Raw genomic sequence first — 6101 nt, 5'->3', positions numbered from 1 at the left:
TTTGCACGTCAAAAGAAATTACCAACAAAATGAAAAGACAACCCAAAATTTGAAATAACTTTAAAACCAGCATGAAAAATCCCTTGGAATATACCACTAAATTACTTTTATGCAGCTTTGTAACTTTTTGAAATATATCTAAAATGAACACTTCATAAACATTTTGATAAAGACTTATGACCCAGCCTAACCCCTGTTCTGCGCAATAGGATACTCTGTATTAGTCAATGCCATCCTGTAGGTAATAACAACTCTAATAACACAAGCAATTCCTTACTGAAGACCTAGTTGAATAAAGCACTCTACATCTACTCCAAAACATGAAGACACTTTCCGTACATACGTGAGTGTTTACCTTGACTGTCAATGCTTGACGACTCTTCAGACTAGTATAGCAAGGTTCCAGGTGGGTCATTAGGTCATTCACTACCTGGGGTGCTACTGTTGCTCACCAGTCTCTTCTCTGAAACTCTTCCACTCATCCTGTCCACTATGAAATTCCCAGCTGTCCTCCACCATGCCCCTCTAGCTTGTTTATGCCTTGCAAACAGTTGACAAATAAGAAGGTTTATACCTTAGAAGTTATTTCTGTGTCTACCCTTGTTTGTGTGATTCAAAGTCTCAGGAACTCTTTTGGAGGAGAGGTGTGGAAAAGTCTGAAGTGGGGAAGGCAAAGCATAGAAGGCTGTAAGCATGGCTTGAAGGGTAGTTCTGGTAAGAGTGCAGAAGACTAAATATTGATAGGAATGAGGACAGTAAAGGCTATGCTCATGAAGATTCTGATGGGAATGAATACTCTATTGTGAAGTGAGCTAGAGTCCTTTGTTACATTCTGTCAAAAAGCTGAAGTACATTTTCTCCTGTTCTAAAATGTAGTAATCTTGCCACCAATTTATGTGGTGGAGAATTTTCAGGACCATCCAATATTCAGGTATCAGTATGGGTACTTCAGGCTGCCTTATAGTAACAATCTGCAGCACAATAGCACAAATGAAAGATCTGGACAATTTATATTCTGATTTCAGAAGAAGAAAGACACATGTAGTTAGGGACAAAGGAAAAGTTACTGGAGGAAGTTAGGTGCATTAAACAGGAATCAAGTAGCTTGAAATTAGAAAGACACTAAAGGACAGTTCAGGAATGTGGTATTTAAATATGGAAACAGTGCAAAAAAAGAGCATAATGAAGATTGAAAAGAAGAGTAAAAAGAGATGTAAAGGGATACAAGCAACCATGGACAAGAGATTGGGGAGGGAGAAGAGAAACAAATAGAATAAAAACATGCCATGCACAGAAACCTAATAACTTCAATAAATGCAATCATCATATGCCATAAACATGAGCTAAAAGGAAGGGAAGAAAATCTTACAAAGAAACATATACTATGTACATGACCTCACCCCCAAGACAATGTTAAAGCGCATGGAGTATTGAAAGAGAAAAACTGAGCAAGAAGGAAGCCATGTGAATTTCAAAAAGCGGAGCTGTACAGGTGGGACACACAGCTTCTGGGACTTGGGTCTCAGGTAATTGCCACGTGCCTCGGATGCCTCTAGGGCATGGAGATACAAGATTTAACATTTGCTATGCGCTGTATGGGTCTTTTGTGGTCTAATTTCTTTCTACCCTCCAATTTTTTCTGTTTTTGGAAAGTGGATATTTATCCTATATTTTTGGAGCATATACCTTTCTTTTTTAACTTTAAAGGTATTCCCAGCTAAAAGTTTATCTTTTTAGAAGAGATTTTGACCTGAACTTTGAAGCAATGACGGAAATGTTGAGACAGTAGGATAGAGATTAGTGGATGTCTGATTGTGCACAGGAGGGCTGCTGGGGATATAACTCAGCGGCATAAGAGCGTGCCTGACAAGTGCAAGGTCCTGAGTTCGATCCCTGGTGTCTAGAAAAAAAAAAGGCGGGTTGTTTCATATTTACTGGATTATAAACCCACCATTGCCTCTATTAGGAGATGAAGTTTGGCTTCAGGAGTTTGGGGGTCAAGACCACAAGGAGCAGAATCCAATTGGCTAATCTTGAAAGTCAACTTGACTGACTTGTAGATCAGTAAAACACTAAAACATAAGAAAACCATACTGCTGGGTACATCTGAGTGGCAGGTGTGTTCCTGGTGACTATAGGGAGGCTGCAGTCCCTTCCCTCAGTGTTCATCCCTCTGTTATGCTTGTGGGTCAACGTGAGCTACTCAGCTTTGTCTATCGCCTATTTGACCATGGTACTCACACTTACAGCCTGCTAATATAACATAGAATTATAATTGGATCATCTTCTAGTCTATATAAATAAGGGAGAGTGTATAAACAGATGTGTGATGAGATTTCTGATATCAAAATAAAAATGACCTGGAATCTGATAATTTTACTAAGATAAAGGAGTTGATCGGCCTTAGACTACAAATATCTGTAAACCTCCAGGGATTTATAGACAGTCACATTTTTCACATTTTAATACAATACACCTCATATGTTAATATTAGTAGTATATTGAATCTAAAGGAAAACATTATCATATTTCTGTTCAATTTTGTTTGCACCAACACTCACTTATTGACAGTATGTCTTACTGGATGAATTTGCTATGCCCAACAGGCCCATGTGAAATTTTTAATGTTCTTGCCAACATCACTGAAATAAAAACATTAGTTTCAATGCCCAAGAGGATGTAATAACATGTCTTTATATTTTACAAAAATATGTTCACATTTTCAACATCATTCATCTTTCAAGACTTCTTGTGCCTTATATTTATTGTTCCTCACTTTCTGAAATAAAATTAGGCAATAATATTTCAATTATAATGCTTTAAAATGGATATGAACATTATTCTTCTCCTTTTCTGAGGGTAGCTTGAAATTTTTAGTAATAGTAGGAAAAGACAACTTAAACAGAGAGTCTGGATAAAGCTTAGGCACCATCATTACTATTTTCTGTCCTTCAATTCTTAGAGGCACTGACTTCATCATTAAGTAAATTATATAATTATTCATGGTGTCTGTTTTATCATAGAAGTTATCTGTATATTTCCAGCAAAGTAAATTTTTCTAGTATATGAGTTTATAATCATATTTTGTTTTCTTTATATTATATAAGCAAATGTTAATAGTCAGCTCAACAAACTAACATTAATAAACAATAGCATTTATTTTTTTCATGCAGAGACTAAACATTTGTTTATACATTCACGTTTCACATGTTTTGGTACAAATATGCATATATGCCATTGCTCATATTTTGTGTATTTTTTTTAGATTTCTATATGCATATTTCAAGCACTCTCAAAATTCATTTTTTTAGCAGCTGGAAATACTAAAATTAAGTTTAGAAATCTACCTGAATACCCTATATCATACATAAACATAAAGAAATAAAATGTTTATTAAAAGTTGCAGCTAAAGTTTGAAAGTAATAATTATACATTAACTTATTTTACGTATTCCATAAAGAAAATGAATTCTCCAAGGGTATGAAAAATCATGCTATTTTTTCAGAAATAGGTACCAAGAAGTAGGGATATTAGTATATCTATTAGTTTTCTGATACTGCCATGGCAAATTATAAAACACTGGGGGCTTAAACAACAGAATGTGTTTCCTCACACTCTTCAAGCGCAGGAGCCTGAGATCTGGAAAGGCTTATCACTAAAGACTTAAAGAGAGAATTAGTTTCTTGCATCCTATATCTTGCTCTGATTTGTGGCTGAATTACTCTAATTTCTGTCTCTCTGTTGATTTACCCTCCATATTTTCTCCCTCAAATTCTCTTCTGCCTTTTTTCATAAAGTTGATTTCTACTGGATTGACAAAGGGCCAGAGAATGAGGGTTTCTTTTTATTTGCAACTCTACTTTCATCTTGTATGTGAAGACTTTTTTGTCTGAGTAAGGTAACATTCACAGGCCCTTGGAATTAAGGTACGGGCACAACTTTTGAAGGCATCACTGTTCATTTTACTATCATATTTAATTATTCTTAAATATTTTGTTTGTTTATTTGCTACTTAGAACAGAACACAACACCCCAAACATATTAGGCAATTCTCTACCTTTGAGCCACATTCTCAATCTATATATTAGCTACTCATTAAAGCCCTAGTTTGTACATAGCAAAAAGCAACTGAAATAAAAATTACTACTGGCCTAGAATTTAAAGGTATTTTCCAGACCTAAGATATCTAATGGAATGGATCAGTTATAATCTTGTATTCGAATAATTGATGGTATTTCAATATTATCCAAAACAACACACTTAATTTTTCAATACAAATATACCACTGATCAAATCAGTCACCTGTTGGAACCTTCTACAGTGTACAGGCAGCACTTCATGCAGTGAGGATTGCTACTGAGACTGTGAGTAACACCAGAATACTAGTTAGATGATAAATTTCCTGACAGAAAATATTTCAGTTACCCACCTTTATCAACATGAACTCTCCACATCCTCTTTTGTTGTCATTTCTTGATTGCATATGTGTACTATACTTAATAAAATGTAAATAATGTGTAAATCATTGTTATACTTCATTGTTTGGGGAATAATGACAAGAAAATCTGTATGTATTTTGTACAGATGCATTTTTCCCGAATATTTTTCTCTCACATCTGGATTCATCTAAGAAGTATCATCTATATATAGAACACTATTATGCTAGTGGAGACTCGAACGGAAAGTGATAATATGAATAAGGCTGAATCTATTATTTTTGTGGAGTTCACCAAATGGAAGTCCGGAAATCAGCCAACTTATATGAATAATATTATTAACTGATCTCTGTCATGTAATAGCCAAAGAAAGACACTCAGTAAACATTCAAAGATTTATCAACTATTACCACTTTGAATTTATAGATAACAAAAATGAGGTGTCAAAATGACAAGTCAAACATAGGTAGGATGTCTTTACACCCCTGATTTTGTTTGTTTTCACTCTGTCAATGAGATTTTGAAAGTGCTTATGTGACAGTGTGCAGAGCAGATTGAGGGAAAGCCTCTATCAGCACAGCACGCAAGAAGGGAGCATGTTCTTTTATCTTAAAACCAGCAATTAAGGAAGAAATCTGAGATTATTCACACTCAGGGAATGTGAAGTACAAGGTAAGACAGAGCTTGCTTTTTGAATGGTCCTGATCAGAAATTGAAAGTTAGACTAAAGTGTGTTTCTGTATTCTACAGACATGAACCCTAGAAGAGTTGGTTATAAACTGGTATTTTGACTAAACAGCATTTAATGAAACGCTGTTACTAATGTTTCTACAAAATACACCAACCCCAAATCAGAGAGTGCCATTTTCCTGCTTATGCTCTCAGCCTATAAAAGAAGCAACAGAAATCACCTCAGGGAACACTTACAAGGATCACAGCCCTGAGAAAAGGGACTGACAACTGCCTTCATAGGGCGTCTTTTGGCATAAAAGCAATTAGAGCAAGCACATATTGATGGGACACATTTGCTAAATACTTTTGAATGCCACAAACTTTTGTACTTGATTTAGAATGCATTATAGGTATTTTCAGGAAGTGATACTTTTAAAAGTTGTGCAATATTGTAAAATGTCACAATATATAAAATGCAAGGTTCTTTTTGAAGTTCTGCATTGTAAATTATTTCTTTTAGGTAAGAAAAATATTTTATAAGATACTGTCATAACCAAACCTATCAGTATCTCATTTCAAAATTAGAACCCCAGAATCTAATTTTCTCTTCTTCTCTTTTGTTTTCTTGTTTTTCTGGTCCTAGGAGTCAAACTCAAGGTGTGGCACTGACACTGTACTGCTCAGCTACATCAGTGGGTCCCACGATTTAATTTAGGAGCCAGGGAGATAGCTCAGTAGAATAAGCGCTTGCCTGGCAAGTGCCAGGACCTGAGTTGAATCCCCAGTTCTGAAAAAAAATGATTTAATTTAAACCCTATCCAAAATATAATATATCTGTCTTATCACTGTGTCATTGTTGGGACAAAATACTTAGAATCTACAACTTAAAAAAGAGGTGAGGGGGTTGGGGAGATAGCTCAGTAGAATAAGCACTTGCCTGGCAAGCACAAGGGCCTGAGTTCAATCCCCAATTCTGAAAAAAAAAAAAAAAAA

The 6101-nt window shown here is 35.3% G+C and overlaps 1 protein-coding gene and 1 pseudogene across 1 annotated transcript in view; both read right to left on the bottom strand.

Moving 5' to 3' along the window:
* LOC101575664 overlaps window positions 1-415 on the bottom strand; it is a 26245-nt pseudogene extending 25830 nt beyond the window's left edge.
* The window catches only part of Ncam2 (neural cell adhesion molecule 2), a 559908-nt gene that overhangs the window by 417357 nt on the left and 136450 nt on the right, over window positions 1-6101 (bottom strand). The window lies entirely within an intron of this gene.

This window comes from Octodon degus, unplaced genomic scaffold (assembly GCF_000260255.1).
Source record: "Octodon degus isolate 3935 unplaced genomic scaffold, OctDeg1.0 scaffold00202, whole genome shotgun sequence".
NCBI classification, from domain to species: domain Eukaryota; kingdom Metazoa; phylum Chordata; class Mammalia; order Rodentia; family Octodontidae; genus Octodon; species Octodon degus.
Note: the sequence above shows the minus strand (reverse complement) of the source record. Positions and strands in the feature narration are given on the sequence as shown.